The 24,708-nt window shown below is 42.3% G+C and overlaps 14 non-coding genes across 14 annotated transcripts in view; all 14 read left to right on the top strand.

Moving 5' to 3' along the window:
* Positions 1-73, top strand: part of TRNAF-AAA (transfer RNA phenylalanine (anticodon AAA)) — an 82-nt gene extending 9 nt beyond the window's left edge. Inside the window, exon 1 of the tRNA in view lies at positions 1-73. This exon is cut by the window's left edge and continues 9 nt beyond it. This is a non-coding gene — a tRNA (tRNA-Phe).
* Positions 74-219: 146 nt separating this feature from the next.
* On the top strand, positions 220-301 carry TRNAS-AGA (transfer RNA serine (anticodon AGA)). Its single transcript has one exon. It is a non-coding gene; the product is annotated as a tRNA-Ser (tRNA).
* A 357-nt stretch (positions 302-658) lies between these two features.
* Positions 659-740, top strand: TRNAF-AAA (transfer RNA phenylalanine (anticodon AAA)). The gene has a single exon. It is a non-coding gene; the product is annotated as a tRNA-Phe (tRNA).
* A 120-nt stretch (positions 741-860) lies between these two features.
* Positions 861-942, top strand: TRNAS-AGA (transfer RNA serine (anticodon AGA)). Its single transcript has one exon. It is a non-coding gene; the product is annotated as a tRNA-Ser (tRNA).
* A 690-nt stretch (positions 943-1,632) lies between these two features.
* TRNAS-AGA (transfer RNA serine (anticodon AGA)) lies at positions 1,633-1,714 on the top strand. The gene has a single exon. It is a non-coding gene; the product is annotated as a tRNA-Ser (tRNA).
* A 357-nt stretch (positions 1,715-2,071) lies between these two features.
* Positions 2,072-2,153, top strand: TRNAF-AAA (transfer RNA phenylalanine (anticodon AAA)). The gene has a single exon. It is a non-coding gene; the product is annotated as a tRNA-Phe (tRNA).
* A 144-nt stretch (positions 2,154-2,297) lies between these two features.
* TRNAS-AGA (transfer RNA serine (anticodon AGA)) lies at positions 2,298-2,381 on the top strand. Its single transcript has one exon. It is a non-coding gene; the product is annotated as a tRNA-Ser (tRNA).
* A 144-nt stretch (positions 2,382-2,525) lies between these two features.
* TRNAS-AGA (transfer RNA serine (anticodon AGA)) lies at positions 2,526-2,607 on the top strand. Its single transcript has one exon. It is a non-coding gene; the product is annotated as a tRNA-Ser (tRNA).
* A 525-nt stretch (positions 2,608-3,132) lies between these two features.
* On the top strand, positions 3,133-3,214 carry TRNAS-CGA (transfer RNA serine (anticodon CGA)). Its single transcript has one exon. It is a non-coding gene; the product is annotated as a tRNA-Ser (tRNA).
* A 1,403-nt stretch (positions 3,215-4,617) lies between these two features.
* Positions 4,618-4,699, top strand: TRNAS-AGA (transfer RNA serine (anticodon AGA)). The gene has a single exon. It is a non-coding gene; the product is annotated as a tRNA-Ser (tRNA).
* Positions 4,700-5,181: 482 nt separating this feature from the next.
* Positions 5,182-5,263, top strand: TRNAF-AAA (transfer RNA phenylalanine (anticodon AAA)). Its single transcript has one exon. It is a non-coding gene; the product is annotated as a tRNA-Phe (tRNA).
* Positions 5,264-5,796: 533 nt separating this feature from the next.
* On the top strand, positions 5,797-5,878 carry TRNAS-AGA (transfer RNA serine (anticodon AGA)). Its single transcript has one exon. It is a non-coding gene; the product is annotated as a tRNA-Ser (tRNA).
* A 1,593-nt stretch (positions 5,879-7,471) lies between these two features.
* On the top strand, positions 7,472-7,552 carry TRNAS-AGA (transfer RNA serine (anticodon AGA)). Its single transcript has one exon. It is a non-coding gene; the product is annotated as a tRNA-Ser (tRNA).
* Positions 7,553-8,285: 733 nt separating this feature from the next.
* On the top strand, positions 8,286-8,367 carry TRNAS-CGA (transfer RNA serine (anticodon CGA)). The gene has a single exon. It is a non-coding gene; the product is annotated as a tRNA-Ser (tRNA).
* Positions 8,368-24,708: the final 16,341 nt, after the last annotated feature.

The following is a 24,708-nucleotide window of genomic DNA, read 5'->3' as shown; positions in this document are numbered from 1 at the left end:
GCTGAGTAGTTAAGGCTATGGACTAAAAATCCATTAGGGTCTCCTTGCGCAGGTTCGAATGCTGCCGACTACGATGCGTTTTATATTAGCTGGAAACACAATCTCAGAAACCCTGGTGAATAGGGAAAGGTGTACATTCTCGCATCGTCGTCTCGCATCGTCGTCTCGCATCGTCGTCTCGCATCGTCGTCTCGCATCGTCGTCTCGCATCGTCATAAAGTAGTCGTGGCCGAGTGGTTAAGGCGATGGACTAGAAATCCATTGGGGTCTCCCTGCGCAGGTTCGAATCCTGCCGACTACGATGCATTTCATTCACCAGAGAACAGTTCATAAACATACCACAAACTCAACGCATATAAAGATCGTTATTGGCAATCCCAACTCAGGTATAATCAATCACATTAATCATAAATAAACTGCTATTACTCACACTGAGGAAGATACCATGATACAGGAAGCACACTCTGAAACTCCCCACTTGAAAAGCCTATTGAACGAAGCACTTGAGGCAGGAAGGTTGAATCTGAAGGTGATGGAAAACCCATCATTTTATGCATTTTATATTAGCTGGAATTACAATCACTGGAACCCCGCTTCAGACAGCTGGTGAATAGAGAAAGGTGTACATTGGTGCATCATCAACTTCCATTGTCGCGAAGTAGTCGTGGCTGAGTAGTTAAGGCTATGGACTAAAAATCCATTAGGGTCTCCTTGCGCAGGTTCGAATGCTGCCGACTACGATGCGTTTTATATTAGCTGGAAACACAATCTCAGAAACCCTGGTGAATAGGGAAAGGTGTACATTCTCGCATCGTCGTCTCGCATCGTCGTCTCGCATCGTCGTCTCGCATCGTCGTAAAGTAGTCGTGGCCGAGTGGTTAAGGCGATGGACTAGAAATCCATTGGGGTCTCCCTGCGCAGGTTCGAATCCTGCCGACTACGATGCATTTCATTCACCAGAGAACAGTTCATAAACATACCACACACTCAACGCATATAAAGATCGTTATTGGCGATCCCAACTCAGGTATAATCAATCACATTAATCATAAATAAACTGCCATTACTCACACTGAGGAAGATACCATGATACAGGAAGCACACTCTGAAACTCCCCACTTGAAAAGCCTATTGAACGAAGCACTTGAGGCAGGAAGGTTGAATCTGAAGGTGATGGAAAAACCATAATTTTATGCATTTTATATTAGCTGGAAATACAATCCCTGAAACACCGCACAGTTTCAAATCCTGCCGACTACGATACATTTTATTCACCAGAGAACAGTCGATAAACATACGACACACTCAACGCATAAAAAGGATTGTTATTGGCGATCCCAACTCAGGTATAATCAATCACGTTAATCATAAGTAAACTGCCATTACTCACACTGAGGAAGATACCCTGATACAGGAAGCACACTCTGAAACTCCCCACTTGAAAAGCCTATTGAACAAAGCACTTGAGGCAGGAAGGTTGAATCTGAAGGTGATGGAAAACCCATAATTTTATGCTTTTTATATTAGCTGGAAATACATTCCCTGAGACAGCTGGTGTATAGGGAAAGGTGTACATTCTCGCATCATCATCTCGCATCGTCGTCTCGCATCGTCGTCTCGCATAGTCGCAAAGTAGTCGTGGCCGAGTGGTTAAGGCGATGGACTAGAAATCCATTGGGGTCTCCCCACGCAGGTTCGAATCCTGCCGACTACGATGTATTTTATTCACCAGAGAACAGTTCATAAACATACCACACACTCAACGCATATAAGGATCGTTATTGGCAATCCCAACTCAGGTATAATCAATCACATTAATCATAAATAAACTGCCATTACTCATTCTGAGGCAGACACCCTGGCATAGGAAGCATACTCTGAAACTCCCGACTTGAAAAGCCTATTGAACGAAGCACTTGAGGCAGGAAGGTTGAACCTAAAGGTGATGGAAAACCCATCATTTTATGCATTTTATATTAGCTGGAAATACAATCCCTGAAACCCCGCTTGAGACAGCTGGTGAATAGGGAAAGGTGTACATTGGTGCATCATCAACTTCCATCGTCGCAAAGTAGTCGTGGCTGAGTAGTTAAGGCTATGGACTAAAAATCCATTGGGGTCTCCTTGCGCAGGTTCGAATGCTGCCGACTACGATGCTTTTTATATTAGCTGGAAACACAATCTCAGAAACCCTGGTGAATAGGGAAAGGTAAATTCTCCCATCGTCGACTCGCGTCGTCGACTCGCGTCGTCGACTCGCGTCGTCAACTCGCGTCGTCAACTCGCGTCGTCAACTCGCGTCGTCGTGGCCGAGTGGTTAAGGCGATGGACTAGAAATCCATTGGGGTCTCCCTGCGCAGGTTCGAATCCTGCCGACTGCGATGCTTTTTATATTAGCTGGAAACACAATCTCAGAAACCCTGGTGAATAGGGAAAGGTAAATTCTCCCATCGTCGTCTCGCATCGTCGTCTCGCATCGTCGTCTCGCATCGTCGTCTCGCATCGTCGTCTCGCATCGTCGTAAAGTAGTCGTGGCCGAGTGGTTAAGGCGATGGACTAGAAATCCATTGGGGTCTCCCCACGCAGGTTCGAATCCTGCCGACTACGATGCATTTTATTCACCAGAGAACAGTTCATAAACATACCACACACTCAACGCATATAAGGATCGTTATTGGCAATCCCAACTCAGGTATAATCAATCACATTAATCATAAATAAACTGCCATTACTCACTCTGACGCAGAAACCCTGGCACAGGAAGCACACTCTGAAACTCCCCACTTGAAGAGCTTGTTGAACGAACCACTTGAGACAGGAAGATTGAATCTATTCTCTTTAGATTTTTCATTACATAATTTATGGTGGGTAAAGGTGATGGAAAACCCTTCCACTTAAATTGGATATAGAGGCAAAGGTGATAATTGTTACCGTATTTGCATGTGCCTACCCAGAATTCCTTGTGGTTGTGGAAGCACCATGAGATTTCTGAGGGAAAAACAAGCTTTCTGGCGTGTCTGTAGATGAGTGTTTAATAATACTTCTACTACCCCTTTAGATCTTCCAAACATTCCCTTGTTATATAAGTTAGAAATACAATCCCTGAAACCAATCAACCTATCATGTCGTAAGGTAGTCGTGGCCGAGTGGTTAAGGCGGTGGACTCGAAATCCATTGGGGTCTCCCCGCGCAGGTTCGAATCCTGTCGACTACGATACATTTTATTCACCAGAGAACAGTCGATAAACATACCACACACTCAACGCATAAAAAGGATCGTTATTGGCGATCCCAACTCAGGTATAATCAATCACATTAATCATAAATTAACTGCCATTACTCACACTGAGAAAGATACCCTGATACAGGAAGCACACTCTGAAACTCCCCACTTGAAAATCCAACTGAACTAAGCACTTGAGGCAGGAAGGTTGAATCTAAAGAAAGCCCCAGGCGAGAGCATAGAGCAAGAGGGGCGCATGACTGAGGGGACGTCAGGCAGCCCTCTCTGCCTCCCGTTTTCCTGTTTTGCAGAAAAATCTGCAGTCATGCTTAGGGGGCTGTCAATCAATGTTGATTGACAGCCCTGAGCTACAATGATAGGTGGGCATCATCGTACTGTGCTTAGGGGTGGGGGTCACTATATATATGGGAGCCCACCCCGTTTAGGTCACTTTTTCAATTGACCTGGAAAGCTTTCCCTCCCTCCCACCCCTCTTTTTTGTTCCTTGGTGGTTGGTTATCAAGCTGGCATAGAGCAAGGGTTAACCACCTTAGGTGTGGTTTGACCCGTAGTGCACAGGCCCTCGGCCTAAGTGCAGGACACTCCTTGGGCTTGTGCCTTGGTGAATCCTAGCCGTGACAATGGCTGCCGTGCACGGGACGCCGGTGGTCTCTACGGTTTTTACGGTTTTATGGCTGTGCCAGCCGGGTTGGTAGTTTACAGTCGTTGTTTACAATTTAGGGTTACGATTTGTAGCCTTTATATTTGGTTTACAATTGTTAGATTTAAGGCTTGCACGTGTCACAAGTAAGTCGGGTGGTGCGGCACGTGCATCGCTATATTATATACTATGTTATATCGTGTTTACAAATAAAGTTCATTTTACTATGAATAAAGTTATTTATACCTGTGTCACGGCGTGGAAGGCGTAAAGCGGACTGCACCTTGGCCTTAATTTTCCATAGTTGACTATAATAAAACATTATATTATTTACTTTGTGTTTGTGTATTTATTTTGGGGGGGGTATAAGAGGGCGACGCATTGGCGCTACCTCAGTCAAGGTGATGGAAAACCCATTATTTTATGCATTTTATATTAGCTGGAAATACAATCCCTGAAACACCGCACAGTTTCAATCCCTGAGAGAGCTGGTGAATAGGAAAGGTGTACATTGGTGCATCATCAACAGAAGTCGCCATAAAGTAGTAGTGGCTGAGCAGTTAAGGCGATAGATTAGAAATCTATTGGGGTCTCCCGGCGCAGTTTCGAATCCTGCTGGCTACGACGTATTTTATATGATCTGGAAATAAAATCCCTGAAACCCTGCTTCAGACAGATGGTGAATAGGGAAAGATATACATTGGTGCATCATCAACTCGCTTCATACACTAGCGTAGTCGTGGCCAAGTGGTTAAGGTGATGGACTAGAAGTCCATTTGGGTTTCCCAGCACAGGTTCGAATCCTGCCGACTACGATGCATTTTATTCACCAGAGAACAGTTCATAAACATACCACACACTCAACGCGTGTAAGGATCATTATTGCCGATCCCAACTCAGGTATAATCAATCACATTAATCATAAATAAACTGCCATTACTCACTCTGAGGCAGACACCCTGGCACAGGAAGCACACTCTGAAACTCCCCACTTGAAGAGCCTATTGAACGAAGCACTTGAGGCAGGAAGGTTGAATCTAAAGGTGATGGAAAACCCATCATTTTATGCATTTTATATTAGCTGGAAATGCATTCCCTGAGACAGCTGGTGAATAGGGAAAGGTGTACATTGGTGCATCATCAACAAAAATCTCTGTAAAGTAGTCGTGGCCGAGCGGTTAAGGCGGTGGACTAGAAATCCATTGGGGTCACCCAGCGCACGCTCGAATCCCGCCAAGTATGATCTGAAATACAATCTCAAAAACCCTGGTGAATAGGGGACAGTGCACCTTCTTGCGTAGTCGTGGCCGAGTGGTTAAGGCGATGGACTAAAAATCCATTGGGGTCTCCCCGCGCAGGTTTGAATCCTGCCGAATACGATGCATTTTATTCACCAGAGAACAGTTCATAAACATACCACACACTCAACGCGTATAAGGATCGTTATTGGCGATCCCAACTCAGGTATAATCTATCACATTAATCATAAATAAACTGCCATTACTCCCTCTGAGGCAGACACCCTGGCACAGAAAGCACACTCTGAAACTCCCCACTTGAAAAGCCTATTGAACGAAGCACTTGAGGCAGGAAGGTTGAATCTAAAGGTGATGGAAAACCCATCATTTTAGGCATTTTATATTAGCTGGAAATACAATCCCTGAAACCCCGCTTGAGACAGCTGGTGAATAGGGAAAGGTGTACATTGGTGCATCATCAACTTCCACCGTCGCAAAGTAGTCGTGGCTGAGTAGTTAAGGCGATGGACTGAAAATCCATTGGGGTCTCCTTGCGCAGGTTCGAATGTTGCCGACTACGATGCGTTTTATATTAGCTAGAAACACAATCCTAGAAACCCTGGTGAATAGGGAAAGGTGTACATTCTCGCATCGTCGACTCGCATCGTCGTAAAGTAGTCGTGGCCGTGTGGTTAAGGCGATGGACTAGAAATCCATTGGGGTCTCCCCGCGCAGGTCCGAATCCCGCCGATTACGATGCATTTTATTCAGCAGAGAACAGTTCATAAACATACCACACTATGTTATTGGCAATCCCAACTCAGGTATAATCAATCACATTAATCATAAATAAACTGCCATTACTAACACTGAGGAAGATACCCTGGCACAGGAAGCACACTCTGAAACTCCCCACTTGAAGAGCCTGTTGAACGAGTCACTCGAGACAGGAAGATTGAATCTATTCTCTTTAGATTTTTCATTACATAAGTTATATTGGGTAAAGGTGATGGAAAACCCTTCCACTTAATTTGGATATAGAGGCAAAGGTGATAATTGTTACCGTATTTACATGTGCCTACCCAGAATTCCTTGTGGTTGTGGAAGCACCATGAGATTTCTGAGGGAAAAACAAGCTTTCTGGCGTGTCTGTAGATGAGTGTTTAATAATACTTCTACTACCCCTTTAGATCTTCCAAACATTCTCTTGTTATATTAGCTAGAAATACAATCCCTGAAACCCCGCTTCAGACAGCTGGTGAATAGGGAAAAATGTACATTGTTGCATCATCAACATATCACGTCGTAAGGTAGTCGTGGCCGAGTGGTTAAGGTGGTGGACTTGAAATCCATTGGGGTCTCCCCGCGCCGGTACGAATTTTGCTGATTTCGATGCCTTTTATTCACCAGAAAACAGTTGATAAACATACCACACACTCAACGCATAAAAAGGATCGTTATCGGCAATCCCAACTACGGTATAATCAATCATGTTAATCATAAATAAACTGCCATTACTCACTGAGGAAGATACCCTGACACAGGAAGCACACTCTGAAACTCCCCACTTGAAAAGCCGATTGAACGAAGCACTTGAGGCAGGAAGGTTGAATCTAAAGGTGATGGAAAACCCATCATTTTATGCATTTTATATTAGCTGGAAATACAATCCCTGAAACCCCGCTTGAGACAGCTGGTGAATAGTGAAAGGTGTACATTGGTGCATCATCAACTTGCTTCATCGTAAAGCAGTTATGGCCGAGTGGTTAAGACGAAGGACTAGACATCCATTGGGGCCTCTCCGCGCAGGTTTGAATCCTGCCGATTATGATACATTTTATACTATCTGGAAATAAAATCCCTGAAACCCTGCCTCAGACAGATGGTGAATAGGGAAAGGTGTACATTGTTGCACCATAAACATCTCTCGCTGTAAGGTAGTCGTGGCCGAGTGGTTAAGGCGATGGACTAGAAGTCTATTGGGGTCTCCCCGCGCAGATTCAAATCCTGACGATTACGCTTCATTTTATTCAGCAGAGAACAGTTGATAAACATACCACACACTCAACGCATAAAAAGGATCGTTATTGGCGATCCCAACTCAGGTATAATCAATCACATTAATCATAAACTGCCATTACTCACACTGACGAAGATACCCTGATACAGGAAGCACACTCTGAAACTCCCCACTTGAAAATCCTATTGAACGAAGCACTTGAGGCAGAATGGTTGAATCTATTATCTGGAAATACAATCCCTGAAACCCTGCTTCAGACAGCTGGTGAATAGGGAAAGGTGTACATTGGTGCATCATCAACTCACATCATCAACTTGCATCATCGTAAAGTAGTCGTGGTCGAGCGGTTAAGATGATGGTCTAGAAATCCATTGGGTCCCCCTGCGCAGGTTCGAATCCTGCTGACTACGATGCATTTTATTCACCAGAGAACAGTTCATAAACATACCACACACAATCCCAGGCAATCCCAGCTCAGGTATAATCAATCACATTAATCATAAATAAACTGCCATTACTCACACTGAGGAAGATACCCTGAGACAGGAAGCACACTCTGAAACTCCCCACTTGAAAAGCCTATTGAACAAAGCACTTGAGGCAGGAAGGTTGAATCCATTCTCTTTAGAATACATAAGTTATGATGGGTAAAGGTGATGGAAAACCCTTCCACTTAAATTGCATATAGAGGAAAAGGTGATAACTGTTACCTTATTTGCATGTGCCTACCCAGAATCCCTTGTGGTTGTGTCAGTACCATGAGGTTTCCGAGGGAAAAGGCAGGAAAGTTGAATCTATTCTCTTTAGATTTTCCATTACATAAGTTATGGTGGGTAAAGGTGATGGAAAACCCTTCCACTTAAATTGGATATAAAGGCAAAGGTGATAATTGTTACCTTATATGCATGTGCCTACCCAGAATTCCTTGTGGTTGTGGAAGCACCATGAGATTTCTGAGGCAAAAACAAGCTTTCTGGCGTGTCTGTAGACGAGTGTTTAATAATACTTCTTCTACCCCTTTAGATCTTCCAAACATTCCCTTGTTATATTAGGTAGAAATACAATCCCTGAAACCCCGCTTCAGACAGCTGGTGAATAGGGAAAGATGTACATTGTTGCATCATCAACATGTTGCTTTGGAAGGTAGTTGTGGCCGTGTGGTAAAGGTGATGGACTCGAAATCCATTGAGGTCACCCGGTGCAGGTTCAAATCCTGCTGACTACAATGCATTTTATTCAACAGAGAACAGTTCATAAACATACCACACACTAAACGCATAAAAAGCATCTTTATTGGCAATCCTAACTCAGGTATAATCAATCACATTAATTGCCAGATTTTACTAAATTATGACGTAAAGTCATGATTTATAAAGACATGGAGGCGAGCATTATGCTTATCTCTTTCCTTTATTCCCTCAGCAGCAAAGAAATGAAAAGGTTAACAAATAAACTGAACAGAAAAATTTCCACCAATCACAGCACATATATATATATATATATATAGCCATCCAATGAGTGTGTCCACGGGTATCCCTCCTACTCCTATATATAAATGCTTGAGGCCGTATCTCTTCCTCTTTTCTTTGAACGGGAACCGAAGCAACAGAAGAACAACCGAGCAACACTAGAAACTCCAACGTAGAAACAACCATCACGTCAACCACATAAACGAATGGAAAACACGTACTCCAATCGAGCATACCACATGAAGAAGAGTTCAGGCTGAAAATAAAGAAAAAATCGTAATAACAAATAAAATCATAAGAAGAAATAACATCAAACACATGAACATGAACAAAATGAATGGAAAAACATATTCAGTCTGAAATGCACAGAAAAATATATCTGAGAAAATGAAAACACGCACACAGGCAAATCAATAGAAAATTAAACGGGTGGGAAGAACAGGAAAACATCCTTACCTCAATGAGAGAAAATGAGAGACCAGGGTGGGAATAATGCTTGCCTCCGTGTCTTTAGAAATCAAGACTTTACATCATAATTTAGTAAAATCTGGCAATTTATAAAGACACGGAGGCTCCCATTATGCTAGTTCAAAGCTGATCAATGACTGTAGAAGAAAAATGCGTCAAAGGTTTAAAATAAAATTCCCTAAAAGTAGACTCCCTAGACCAGTCCGCGGCCTTAAGGAGATCTTCCAACCTACATCCCAGAGATGTAACTTTGGACGCCATGGCTCCTCTAGTGGAATGGGGGCCGAAAATGGAAACGTCAACACCCGCAGACCCTAGCAACCATTTGACCCAACACGCTAAAGTTGCAGTGGCCACCGGTAAATGAGGTCTGCGAAGCGATAAGAACAGCTCAGGATGAGATACGTCCCTGAAAGAAGCTGTTCGTTCCTCGTAAACTTTAAGACATGCCACAGGACATAGCTGAGGTTGATGTGAAAAACAAGGATAAAACACAGACTTAATAGAAGTTTTGGTACGTCTGGAGATGTCAAACCGCACACCCTACGGAGTAAAAGATCTAGCGGAGACATCCAAAGCTCGAACATCAGACACCCTCTTACAGGAGACAAGACAGAACAACATAACCAACTTGGCAGATAACTGCCGAAGAGACAAAGATGCATTATCAGGCCATAAAATCAAAAATCGTAGGACGATATCAACATCCCATAGGCCTGAATAACGAGGTCGAGGAGGACGAGATAACTTCATGCCCTTCAACAAACGACAAACAACCGTCTGCTTTCCCACTGGCACGCCAGCAACACCAACATGTCCAGCAGAGATGGCAGATCTATACACGTTAATCGTACGGTACGCCAAACCGGCGTCGAACAACTCAGTCAGAAAATGTAATATAACCGTTACAGAAGCTGAAATGGGATCCACACATTGTTCCAAGCACCAACGTTCCCATGCGTTCCAGGCATGACTGTACGCCTGTCGTGTTCCCGGAGCCCAAGCTCCTGCCAAGAGATCCATAGTCGATCTCGAAATTCCTTGGATACACCAAGGTCCCCGGTGAAGACCCTGATGAAGCAGAGGATGAGGGGAACCCTCTAGATCCACTACCAAATCCAAGCGTGAAGGGAGCAAGTGCGGAATGTCCACCAACATTTCCAAAAGTGTCGGGAACCATGGTTGTGTGTTCCAAGGAGGGGCTATGAGGACCAATAAAGAACCGCATCTCCGAAGATGAAGTAGAGTTCGTGCCAAAAGGCAAAACGGAGGAAAAGCGTAACCCTTCAGAAGAGACCAGTCTTGCAGGAACGCGTCGCACGCTAGAGCATCCGGGTCTGGTCTCCAGCTGAAAAATCTGGGAAGCTGGCTGTTCAGGCGAGAGGCGAACAGGTCCACGTCCAATGGTCCCCAAAGATCCGATATCTGACTGAAGACCGTGTGGAGTAACCGCCAATCGCCGGAGTCCGAGAGGTGTCTGGAGTTCCAATCGGCCACATCGTTGTGGAGACCCGGAATATGTTCCGCCTGCACCGTTATGTTGTGGGCTAGGCAAAACTGCCAAAAATCCGTGGCTAGAACCGAAAGGTCCTGAGACCTCGTGCCACCCAGATGATTTATATACCGAACCGCCGACACGTTGTCCAATCGCAGGAGAACGGAGCAATTTAAGGAACCTCTCAAGAAACTGTGTATGGCGAAAGATCCGGCCAGAAGCTCCAGACAATTTATATGTAGACGTCTTTCGTTGTGCAACCACTTGCCTCCCGTGGAGAAGCGACCACATCTTGCTCCCCAACCTACTAGGCTTGTGTCGGACTCGATCACTACATCGGGTATGGTACCGAAGATCGCTCTCCCGTTCCAGGCATCTATGTGGTTCAGCCACCAGGAGAGTTCCTCCTTCGCTTCGCAGTCGATCGGAATCACATCGTCGTAGGAACAACCGCGGAGTAACGATCGGTTTTTCAGACGTTGTAAGGCCCGATAGTGAAGTGGACCAGGAAAAATGGCTTGTATGGATGCCGATAACATCCCTATTACCCGAGCCAGTATTATCCGGAGTATTGACAGGAATAGGGCTTATGGCCCCTTTTGAGAACAGGGTCTGAACCTCCGAAGAGACTAACGCCCTGTCTGTCGCCGAAAACCTGATGTCCCGGGGAAGTTGAAGTTGAACCGCAGTGTTCACAAAATCTATACGGTACACCGTCTGAAGGACCCAAGGGTCCGACGTCAGAGATCTCCAGGCGTTATAACAAAAACGGAGTCTGTCCCCAACCTGGACCGTTATAGATGAATGAGTCAAAAGAGTACTTACCGTAAGGTCGTCTGCCCTGGTAGGATCCTCTAGCTCCTTTGTTCTGCCATGGACGCGAACGTTGGGGAAAGAAGGTCGTGGACGTAGATTTCTGGTCCTGAAATTGTGATCTGGATAACCCGGGGCCTCGAGGACCAGAGTACGACCCTCTGGGATTCCGGCCAGGCAGATGGCCCCTGTGTCAACTGCCCCCTCCAAAAACCTTACCCCGGAACCCTTTGCACATGTTGGATTGCGCCTTATCCAGGGCGGTAAAGGTATGCACGAAATTTCCCAAATCCTTGACGAAAGAATCGTTAAATAATAAACCTTTTGCCTGTGGGCCAGGCTCAGACACCGCCATATTAACCAATTTAGGCTCTATCTTAAGCAGAATAGCCTTGCGCCTTTCTGACGCCACAGCTGTATTAGCGTTGCCAATCAAGCAAATAATCAGCTGCAGCCAACCACGCAGCACCATGAGGTCTACCGGGGCATTGTCAGATAGGGCAGCCTCTACCATTTCGAATGCCTTAGTAGTCGGCCCCAATATATCCAGGATTTTATCCTGGCAGTTCCGAAGGGAAAACTCTAAACCCTTCTTAGATTTCCAGCCTGTCTTGGTCAAGGATTGTGCAATTTTGGGATCCACCTCGGGTGTGGAACACGCATCATTAGGTACAGACGGTCTAGGGCATTCTGCCCTAAGCTTGTTCCTAGCCGCCTTATCCAGGGGCTTGCGAACTCTAGATGCAATGTATTGAGCGACATGCGGTGTAGGAAACCATTCAGCTGACCGGGGATTCTGCAAATTATCAGGATCGAATAGCGGCTCACCCTGGGGATCCACAAGCGTATCCCCATCCAACTGATGGAAATCAGGATTAACCCGGTCCCCGCTCTCGGGAGCCTTGTCATCATAGTCGGAAAAGTCAGCCTGGTCAGAGTCAAACGATAGGTCTGATGCCTCCTCAGATGCCGACTCAGAGTCGGACGAGTCAGAAAGGGCTAACCCTAACCCTAACCCCTAACCCTAACCCCTAACCCCTACCCCTTTCGCATCGATTTTGCCCGATGGTGGGCTCGTAACGACGTGCTCAGTGACAGGACGAACCTTGTCCGTCTTACTGGTTTTGGAGGGCATATACGTTGCATGGTGGGATTTAGAAGAAGAGGCCTTACGGCCGGAGGAATCCTTAAAGGTACCCTGCACGGGTAGCACAGGGTCAGATGATATGGGGGGGGAGCTGAACAGCTCTAATAGCGGAAGAAATGGATTGGGATATATTAGAAGACATTAACCCCATAGCTGAATGCAATGCTTGTGTAACAGACCTAGTCATAGTGGCATCTAATAAGGAATGGAATTCCTCAGAAGTAATAATATCTCCATGGGGATCTCCCACATCTAAACCCTCAGCATGACTAGCAGTATTGTGATGGCCAGAAGTGATGGGCAGATCAGCAGAGGAAGCTGCTCTAGAAGAAGACATAGGGAGAAATCCTAAATCAGACTAATAAATGAAAAAAAGGGGGGCACAATAAACAAAATGCAGAAAGGGAGGATGTGGGGATCAAAAACGAGGAGAAATCACCAAATTTGCAGCTTCAGACGCTCTGAGTAAGCAAGGTAAACTGCTGAGAGACAGAGCAACGCGGCACTAATGAGAAAAAATGGCCGCCGTATACGAAACCAGAACACAGACAAAGTGCTGGCAAAAACGAGACAAAAACCCCATCAAAGATGGCTGCCGCAGATGCGAAGAATGAAGCGCGTGCGCGGAAAAGACTATAGAGAAGAAGAAAAGATGGCTGCCGTATGCGAACAGAGCACACACGGCGGCTGAAACAGCGAGAAAGCTAGCGGAAAACAGCACTATCCGCACAGGAGAAAGTAAGGAGGGCACAACCGCCCTATGAGAACGAACGGAGGACAAAATAAATTGAACATTGAAGGCAAATATGAAAAGGTAAATACGGAAATACACAATAATAAATGGTTATACTTATCTCTGAGGGAGCAGCAAAGAAAAGAGGAAGAGATACGGCCTGAAGCATTTATATATAGGAGTAGGAGGGATACCCGTGGACACACTCATTAGATGGCTATATATATATATATATGTGCTGTGATTGGTGCAAATTTTTCTGTTCAGTTTATTTGTTAACCTTTTCATTTCTTTGCTGCTGAGGGAATAAAGGAAAGAGATAAGCATAATGGGAGCCTCCGTGTCTTTATAAATCATAAATTAACTGCCATTACTCACTCTGAGGCAGACACCCTGGCACAGGAAGCACACTCTGAAACTCCCCACTTGAAAAGCCTATTGAACAAAGCACTTGAGGCAGGAAGGTTGAATCTAAAGGTGATGGAAAACCCATCATTTTATGCATTTTATATTAGCTGGAAATACAATCCCTGAAACCCCGCTTAAGACAGCTGTGGAATAGGGAAAGGTGTACATTGTTGCATCATCAACATGTCGTGTCGTCAGGTAGTCGTGGCCAAGTGTTTAAGGCTATGGACTTAAAAATCCATTGGGGTCACCCCGTGCAGGTTTGAATCCTGCCTACTACGATGCATTTTATTCAGCAGAGAACAGGTCATAAACATACCACACACTCAACGCATAAAAAGGATCGTTATTGGCAATCCCAACTCCGGTATAATCAATCACATTAATCATAAATAAACTGCCATTACTCACACTGAGGAAGATACCCTGACACACCTACTGAACTAAGCACTTGAGGCAGGAAGGTTGAATCTAAAGGTGATGGAAAACCCATCATTTTATGCATTTTATATTAGCTGGAAATACAATCCCTGAAACCCCGCTTGAGACAGCTGGTAAATAGGGAAAGGTGTACGTTGGTGCATCACCAAATTGCATTGTCTTAAAGAAGTCGTGGCCGAGTTGTTAAAACGATAGACTCGAAATCCATTGGGATCTCACTGCACAGGTTCAAATCCTGCAGACTACGATCCACTTTATTCAGCAGAGAACAGTTCATAAACATACCACACACTCAACGTATAAAAAGGATCGTTATTGGCAATCCCAACTCAGGTATAATCAATCACATTAATCATAAATAAACTCCCATTACTCACTCTGAGATCCCCACTTTCTCCCCATCTCTTTTTGTGCAAACACGTACAATAATATATAATTTGAAACACTGGTAAAAATAATGTATGTTTAAACACTCATCTACAGACACCAGACAAGCCAGAAAGCTTGGTTAAACACTCATCTACAGACACCAGACAAGCCAGAGGCAGGAAGGTTGAATCTATTCTCTTTAGATTTTCCATTACATAAGTTATGGTGGGTAAAGGTGATGGAAAACCCTTTCACTTAAATTGGATATAGAGGCAAAGGTGATAATTGTTACCTTATTTGCATGTGCCTACCCAGAATTCCTTGTGGTTGTGGAAGCACCATGAGATTTCTGAGGGAAAAACAAGCTTTCTGGCGTGTCTGTAGATGAGTGTTTAATAATACTTCTACTACCCCTTTAGATCTTCCAAACATTCCCTTGTTATCAGTGGCGACTCTAGAAACAATATATGGGGGGGGCACACAAGATACCACTGGGGGGGCATTAATAATTTCCACCATTAAATCATACCACTGAAAAAACACACACACACACACATATATATATATATATATATATATATATATATATATATATATATTGCCAAAAGTAATGTGCTATGGAATTATACTTTTGTTATTGGACAATACAATACTTGATCATTCAACATGGGAAGCCTGAAGCTTAGTACGACTAATCCTTGAAATCCACAATACCTTAACTTTTCCACTAAATGATTTCAGGGCCTAATATTAGTCCGTGCTGCCGATATATATATATAAATATATATATAAATATTAGACCCTGCTACCGATAGCAGGTATAGATCAACACATTTACACACAAACCCAGCTTTGCATGTATAGATCAATTGAAATTCACTTGTGATCTCAGCACTGAAGGTATATATCAAATAAACAGAATCAGACATACAAATCCTGTATTTGCAGGTATACAATAATAATATATGAAATGTAGCATTGCAGGTATAGATCAAATCAATACCTGGAAACAGCATTAAAGGTATTAATCAACTGAACAAGACAAGACAAACCCTGTATTTACAGGTATACATAAATAATGTATGGAAACATAGCATAGCAGATATGGATCTATAGAAGAACACACAAACCAAGCTTTGCAGGTACAGATCAATTGGAATTCGCATAAAAACACGGCATGAAAGGTATATTTAAAACCCCCTAAAATACAGGGATAGATCACAGGTTGCACACCCCAACCACGCTGCCCACATAGAACCTGGCCAGCACCCAGATAACACACATAAGATTTGCCATCTTTGTCCCATATACACCCTGCCTGTGCCATCTTGTTCCCCAAGGCTCAAACATCCTGCTAGTGCCATCTTTGCCCTTCCACAATTATACATCTATGATACACACAATCACATTAACTCATGCTCTCCCTCATTCAGACAAATCATCCACATATTAACTCATGCTCCCCCTCATTCAGACAAATCATCCACATATTAACTCATGCTCTCCCTCATTCACACAATTCATCCACATATTAACTCATGCTCTTCAAATGGAGCTTCAAATGAGGGGCTACATGTATTTCTAGGACAAAAGTTGAGTGCACAAATAATGATGGAATATGTCGCTTTGGCTTGAAAATATGTTTTTTCTAACCATAACGACATGTTCATTTGTGTCTTGCGCACTCCAGGTTTGTACTAGAAACACATGCAGCCCCTTATTTGATGCGCCAAGGGATGTCGTTTTTGCAAATGTGTACTTTTTGTGCCATAATTTAACTTCCCACGTGAGCAGTAATGCCACGTCAAGGCTTCAACCCTAATTACTGATCATTCACAAGCCTTTCATATCTCAATTCACTCACAGAAGCACACGCCATTCTTTCCATACATTTACTCACAGTAGCACACACCATTCTTTCCCCTTACAATCCCAAAAAAATGATGGTAAAGGGAGAAAAAAAAAATCACTTTTACAGCAAAAATAAGTTTTGCAGTAAAAATGCAAGGCGCTCCAGGGATGAGATGGTTACTCACGTACCGCACAGGCTAAATGGCTGATTTTAATAATATTTGCAGTTCATCAGGATTTCAAAAATTGCCTCCCTCTACCGTTGGCTAAATTTAACCCCATGATCAAAGGGATCATAGGATAAAAAATTAGTATCGGCCATTTTTAAAAAGGGAATGTGACTTTTTATAGCTATATGATCGCTGTGGTAACATTGGCTACCACAGTGATCATTTAGCTAGAATACTTAAACTTTTTTTTTTTTTTAAAGTTAAACTACTTTATGTTTAAATAATTTAATTTGGGGGTCTCTAGGCAATTTTGATCTTTTTTTATCTGCCTTTAGAGACCCCCAAATCATTTGTTTTAAATTTTTATTTTTTTTAACTTAATATTTTTTATTCTTTTTTTGAGGCGATTACCTTTCCAATGGTATATGTTGGGGGTATGTAGCTGCTTAGATGCCTGAGATACAGGCATCTAAGCAGCATGCCCCCATACCTCTTTAACTGACAATTGTCAGTTGTTAATAAAGTTGCGCGGTGACGTCATCGCGTCATTGCGCGAGACGTCACCGGGCAGATCGGGTGGCCCCGGTGATGCCCTTCTGTGTGAGGGGCAGATCGCCGGGGTAGGTGGTGATGGAGGTCTACAGACCTCCATCAAGGTAAGATAGTGCTAGTGACGGCATGGTGCCATCGTTAGCACCTGACTGGGACTGCTAGCGGCGGCACCATGCCGGGGGGGCAACAGGGGAGGCAAGGAATAACCTAGGGGGGGCAATTGCCCCCCCTTGCCCCCCTGTAGCGACACCACTGCTTGTTATATTAGCTAGAAATACAATCCCTGAAACCCCGCTTGAGACAGCTGGTGAATAGGGAAAGGTGTACATTGTTGCATCATCAACATGTTGTATCGTAAGGTAATCGTGGCCGAGTAGTAAAGGCAATGGACTTGACATCCATTGGGGTCACCCCTTGCGGATTCGAATCCTGGCAACTACAATGACTTTTATTCACCAGACAACAGTTCATAAACATACCACACACTCATCGCATAAAAAGGATCACTATTGGCAATCCCAACTCAGGTATAATCAATCACATTAATCATAAATAAACTGCTATTACTCACACTGAGGAAGATACCCTGGCACAGGAAGCACACTCTGAAACTCCCCACTTGAAAAGCCTATTGAACGAAGCACTTGAGGTAGGAAGGTTGAATCTATTCTCTTTAGAATACATAAGTTATGGTAGGTAAAGGTGATGGAAAACCCTTCCACTTAAATTGCATATAGAGGAAAAGGTGATAATTGTTACCTTATTTGCATGTGCCTACCCAGAATCCCTTGTGGTTTCTGAGGGAAAACCAAGCTTTCTGGCTTGTCTGGTGTCTGTAGATGAGTGTTTAAACATACATTATTTTTACCAGTGTTTCAAATTATATATTATTGTACATGTCTGGCCCCTCCCCGGGGCGTCAACAGCCGCCATACATTGTATCAAAGATCACCTCCTAAACTTAAATGGTGTCGCTGGAATGCCTCGATCAGGAGGCATCCAGCGACACCAAAGACTTACCTCTGGCTGCCGGTGATCTTCGCCATCAGCAAGATGGCGGCCGCCCTGTAAAAAAATAATCAAGTTGTAAAAGTTCGCTAGATGGTCTTCAGACCCTCTAGAGAACTCTGGCTCCACTTGCAGGTTGAATACAAAATGTGTAAAAAATATATAAAAAAAAGTATTAAAATAAATAATAAAATAAAAAAATTAAGTTTATTATTTTGAGCAAGTGCTAAACTTTCTCAAAAATATCAACAAAGAGTTAAAATAAAAGCACTTCAAATACCCAAGGGGTGTCTAATATAAAAAAAAAAAAAATGGCTGATGGGGTAAATTGGAGTGGCCGAGTTCAAAGATAGGGCATAGGTACAGACTGACCAAAATGGAGAAAAAAAGCGCACTTCCCAAATGTGGCATTTTAAATCTCAAACAACACGACAAACCCATGCATGTGGGGTATCACTGCACTCAGGAGATGTTCCTGAACACACATTGGGGTGTTGTTTGACAGTGACATATACCAGCACCTGTATATCTATAACTAAAGTACAATTTGTGTGAAAAAAATAAATAAAAAAAATGACTATTACAAAGTTTGACAAAGTGTGGTTGTATAATGGGTGCATGGAAAGGGTTAAAATAACAGTATTTGAAATACCCTGGGGTGTCTAGTTTCAAAAATATATGGTTTGACGGGGTTAAATTGAGTTAACCGGCTTCAAAGATGTTCCAAAGAGGAGATGGAGGCAGACTGACCAGATTTGTTAAAAAAGGTTTGGAAATCATAAAATGCTGCTTGTACTTATTGCCCTATAACTTACAAAAAACAGCAAAAAAAACATAAAAACATTGGGTATTTCTAAACTCAGGACAAGTAGTAGAATCTATTTAGCTAGTTTTTTTACTTGCTTTTTTAGGTGAGTAAAATATTTTTCAAATAAAAGTTATAAAATGTGTTTTTTTTCAATTTTTCACCATGTTTTTTTTTTATTTTTTTTATAGTAAATAAGATGATATGATCAAAATAATGGTATCTGAAGAAAGCCCATCGTGACCTGAAAAAAACAATATATAACTTATGTGGGAACACTAAATGGGTGAGGAGAAAATTACAGCTGAACACAAGCACCACAAAAGTATTAAAACAGCCTCGGTCCCAAAGGGTACAAAAAGAAAAAATGAGCTCAGTCCTTAAGGGGTTAAAGGGCAGTCGTTAGAGGCATTAGTTGTCTGAAAACAGGGAGAGAGGCAGTCAAGCCAGAGGCCCTCAGACTTTATTAAAAAAAAGGTATGGTCCAAAGAACCAGTGTTGTTCTGCTACTACTTTCATGACTGGGACTGGGTTAGCTGGCCGGTTAGTTAGTGAGATAAGGATCTTGTATAGGTAGTCTCCAAGATGTTGTAGGATTTGTTTTTGTTTGTTTATTTATACTGTGAAGTGCAACACGGTGGACCTTATAGAAAGCTGCAATAAACCACATTTTGCTATTATCCTGCTGGTGTTCGGAGTTTCTTGTTTTAATCGGGCCATCTTGCCACAAGATATATATATATATATATATATATATAATATTGTCTCACCTGTGAGAGACAATGCTATTTTGGATCTGGATAAATAGATTTTATTTTGCACCAAAGATATAAATAAATGTGAGGTTGCTATGTTAAAAAATCTCCTAAAAAGGACAAGATGTAGAAAAAAGTCTTAGAAAAAAAGATGACCTTGCCAGAAGTCTGCGAAAGGAAGTAACAAGGAGGTAAAACATTGGTCACAAATTCCAATGTGGTAACTAACTGGCAATGGGCATCTGACAGAGCCAGCAAAGCAGGGGTCGTGGACATGCAGATGTTCTCGGTAAATAAAGCTGACTGGGGACAGGGAAGGAAAACATAAATCATTCCTAAAACCACTTCAATAAACGACTTTGTGCCTTTGAGGTTTCAATAGCAAGCAATTTTTGAAATAGCACCTCTCTTTTGTGATAACATTTACCCTTTCAATAATGTGAAATAAGTAATGTGCAAGTAGATCCATTGAAGAAGAGCCCTTAAGTGGTCCTAGGTTCAGTTTTGTGAATAGAAGTTCTACCTTGCCCTGGCAGCGTATTCATGGAATATGATGTAGGAAAGGAGCCCTTCACTTACACGGTGTAGTCATGCTCTATTTTTCCAAGAGCCGGTGAAGCAAACGAACGGTGCTTCACTGTTCCTGTTGTCCTCCAATCTGAGTAGCAAGTGAAGTGCATGACCGTTTAATTCCTGATATCTGATAGAATGACTGGGTGTCCAAGGTATATTCTTTGTAGGCTTCCAATTCCAGCTCCATATATGATTTAAGAGGGGTTGAGCCTGGCTGCAGCAGTTGTGGCTAAACAAAAGATGTCAGGATATGGAGGGTAACTGGGTAGGACGGTGTGCGGCTAAAAAATACTCCCCCATACCTGATATCGAAGCCTTCCAGAGGCCCGCAGATCAGCTGCCATACCCGCAGCCATTCCCTTTGCCAATGACACAGATGCCTTGGAATCAGGCATTGTGTGGGATAGGCCTCGGACCCTGTGGTTTTGGACCATGACCTCCTGTTTTGTTCCTGTCTATTCCCTATGTGTTTTGGGATGGATAAGACTTGAGATTCTTTGTGCCGTTTCTTTGGCTAATTTTTTATATGGCAGGCTGAATTCCGGTAGGATGATAGAAGAACAAATAACCCAACAACATTAAGGAAAACCATGGCAAGAGCTACACATGCAGCTTTCTGTTCAGGGAACATCAGTGACCGAGTGAGAAGCAAGCAGGAGCACCGAGTAACTACCAAAAGCTGAGTGACCGCAGTCACAGGCATAGCTGGGAACGCTCCAGGATTGAAGGATTGTTGGCGGTTGGGCAGGCAGCCTTTGTAAGACCATAGGTAGTGTAAATAAATTAATTATACTAATGGTTTCGATGGCGACAGTTGGGTAACCTCTTTTTACATTTTTCCTTCTCTAATGTAGGATAGAAGACACAGAAGTCAAGACTAAACACAGAAAAAAAAATGGCAGGTGTCAAAGTAGTATGAAGAAGAAGCAAAACTGGATTTATATATATTTTTATTTTTGTACTGCACCTAATTTACTTAAAATAAAGTAAAGCAATGTCTGATACTTACTAAGCAATAAATATATTGCCCACAAGAATTAAATATACATGTATATAAATATTTATTTTCATATATAAAGATATGACAGATATATTTCATGAATAATTAGTAGGATGCAAAATATAGTTGTGGTGTAAACAATGAAACCAATAGTTAAACAAATAAGTGTTGGGTTCTTGACAGCTTTTTTTGTTATAATTAATTTATTTTCTAGTAGAACTCTAGAGTTAGAAACAGTTTCTAAAGATATGCAGTTAAGAGAAGGATCCCATTATTATTTCGGGTAGACCACAATATTCCTACCATGGCCAAGGAAACATTAACAAAGCTTTAGATTATGTGGCCTTCAGTTCTCGTAAATGTAGCTGAGATTTAATATCACAACCAAACTCTTAACATGCTGGTCTCCAAGAGATGGTGGCTGGAAAATAATTGTAAAAGAACATTTATTCTATATCAATATTTTCCAAACCAGTAAACAAGTACGTTCACTTAAAATCTAAATCCAATATTGCCCTCCATAATTATTATATAATAATAATGTATAGTTTTGTGATTCAGAGTCTTTCACAATGTTTTCTCATGACCACCGTTAAGAGAAATCGGTGTTTTGACATGCGGCACCCACCTTATCTTAGTGACTGTTAGTCACTAGTGAGTCACTTGTTTCATGTTTAAAGTCATCAGAAATTATAAAACTAAAGGAGAATTAAATCAACAGTACATAACAGATTATTATAGCCATAATGCCTATGTGCTACAATGTTACACATACCTGTAACGTTGCAGATATGTAACATACAGGCCCAAATGGCCGTCTGTAGATCTGCCAGCGGCTACCAAGCATTTTCCCAATTTGCCAAATAACTGTTGATATCCTGGGAACTGGAAGTTACGATATCTTTCCCCATGCTACACACATACAGCGGATTTTTAATTCATGGATATAGTTCATATTTTAACTCGTAAACATCATTACACTGATTTATTTAGTTTGTATCACTATAATATAGAATCTAGGAAAATAACAGCTTTAATGTTTCTTTAAAAGGAAGAAATGGTTCATTAACGAGCAAAATGAACTTAGTTTTTACTTGTTGGTTTGGATGGACTGAAAGTCCTCTTATGGTCAGTGTTCACAGAGCACCGCTGGTATAAACACAGACTAGAGCCCTGCGCGGGACTACTTTTTTAATCCCGCTCCCGCCCGCTCCCGCGGTTTTTAATCCCGCTCCCGCCCGCTCCCACAATGTGGGTGTGCCGCTCCCGCCCACTCCCGCCACATTTGTGGCCAATCCCGCCCGCTCCCGCCACATTTGTGGCCAATCATGCCCGCCTCCTTACCTGATTTCCCGCGCAGTCCCGCGCGGCTGCCCTCGAGTTGTTCCCTCATGGCGTCTCTTCTCTTGCTCCGCCCAGGAACAAGGCGGAGTCACAGGAAGTGACTTCACATCACGTGACTCGGTTTTGTTCCTGGGCGGAGCAAGCTAGGAGATACTGTAAGGGAGCAGCAAGAAGGCAGCCTTGCGGGACTGCGCGGGATTACCGGGACCCGCAGGTACAGTGCCTGACCGCCCGCTCCCGCCCGCAGCCCCAGCAAGACCGCCCGCGCCTCCCAGTGCAGTCCTCTAACACAGACCTCGAGGGCTGTAATAATGCCAGGACTTTAGGAATGATGTGAACCTTTAATAGTAAAGTTCAGCGCTACGGAATTTGATGGCACTATATAAAACAATAAATAATAATAATGAAAAATAATAAAATAATGATATATAATAAAAATATAATGACCTTCGATCTCCTAATAGATGCTATGCTTGCAAGAACAGGGTCGTCTTCTCCTTCTGTACCGTTATGTACCGTTATGCCTTAATGTGTGTTCATGGTGTTGCCAAATAGTGTAACTTTTCATATTATTGTTAATTTTCACCATCTATTGTAACAGCGGTACAGAATCGTCTGGCAACCAATCTGAGCATGAACTATGAACCATATGCAGCAAAACTAATCGTGCCATTACGATAATATTATTTTAAAAGGCTGATTGGTTGAATATATGGATAATAAAATTCACAGACAGTTGTAACATAGCGGGATATACATTCCTTAAACATCTAAACGTTAAAGCAATATATCTAAAAGGGTCATTAAAACTTACAGTTTAAACAGAAAAATGAATACAAAGACATATATTTAGTTGCATTAGAAATGAAAACTACGAATGACCTTAAGAAGCATACAATTACCAGAAATACACTTTCTGGCTGCAGGAGACTCCTGCTTTTTTTATAGACTTGCGGAGTTTACCTGTGTCAGGTAACACTTGGTCATATAGGAGGTGCTACGGAAATGCCTCCTACTGACCTTGAGGTAGGCTTTTGTTGTTCTCCATTGACTATGTGACCAGTTATTATTGCTAATCGAGTACGGTCAGCCATTATTACTAAGTAACTAATGTCATCATCAATAACATCATCCTCTGTACAAGCTTTATTGTGGTGATGTCTGTATCATATAGATCATCCATCACAATAGGACATTATCTGTGCAATAAAATGCAGTATTTTAATACATTTAGTTTCTGCATCAGATTATTTTTCTAGTGATATGATTTGGAAATGTAATTACTGTTGGTGCCGTCTGAAATCTTGTGATTACTGTTTCCAACCCAAATGCCTAGTTAACAAAATGTTAGGATTTGTTCCGGGTATCTCCTCCTCGATTCTGCCAAAATCTTCCCGAAATCTGCTCTCAACTCTGGAAAATGCTGTATTAGAAGCAACACCTTCCTAACCTTTTTACAATTGCAAGGTAAGAGGAAGCCAACATAGGGGACAAAATACATTTTTCAGGGTACTTTTGTAGTTTTAAGACATGCTATCATTAAACATACCGCGTTATTTTTCCAATCCCTTTGATTTTTCATTTGTTACATTTTTTTAATGACTTTTTCTAAAGTTATCCAAGTAATGTTCCTCATGGTAACGCTGCTCCGATTTGGGGCAGACATGGACCATGAGCTCAATGATCCATTATAAAAATATACATTACTGCCCCTTTAACCCCTTCAGGGCCCAATGCTCTTCAGGTTTTCAAGAGATTTATGTTTTTGCACTGTATAATTTTTTTACCAGTTCCTTTTATAAATACAAAATAATATTCTCTGAGGTGCCACCGAGTCTATTAGTCACCAATGTTTTACCTATATAGCTATATTAAATGTTCTCATTTGAAAGCTGATACGGTGAATTATCTACAATCTTTAAAAAAAGAATGTGCTTTCACTAAGGTTATGGCTCTGATTCATCATGAGTAGTAGCCACATGACATTTTATTTGCATACAAAGCAGACGGTTAAATATACTGTTTGATTGCGGAGATGTAAATATGAAGCAGGGGGAAAGGTATGTTATTACATTCTGAAAACAAAATCAATTATAAGTATGCATCAGAATCTCAAGTTAAAACAAATCCGCGGCATGTTGTATATGTAACAAACTCATATGTGC

This window comes from Sceloporus occidentalis, unplaced genomic scaffold (assembly GCF_023333645.1).
Source record: "Sceloporus occidentalis isolate IW3139 unplaced genomic scaffold, rSceOcc1.0.p SCAF_49, whole genome shotgun sequence".
Taxonomy (NCBI): Eukaryota; Metazoa; Chordata; class Lepidosauria; order Squamata; family Phrynosomatidae; genus Sceloporus; species Sceloporus occidentalis.
The sequence above is the reverse complement of the archived record's forward strand: the minus strand, read 5'-3'. Positions and strand labels throughout refer to the sequence as shown.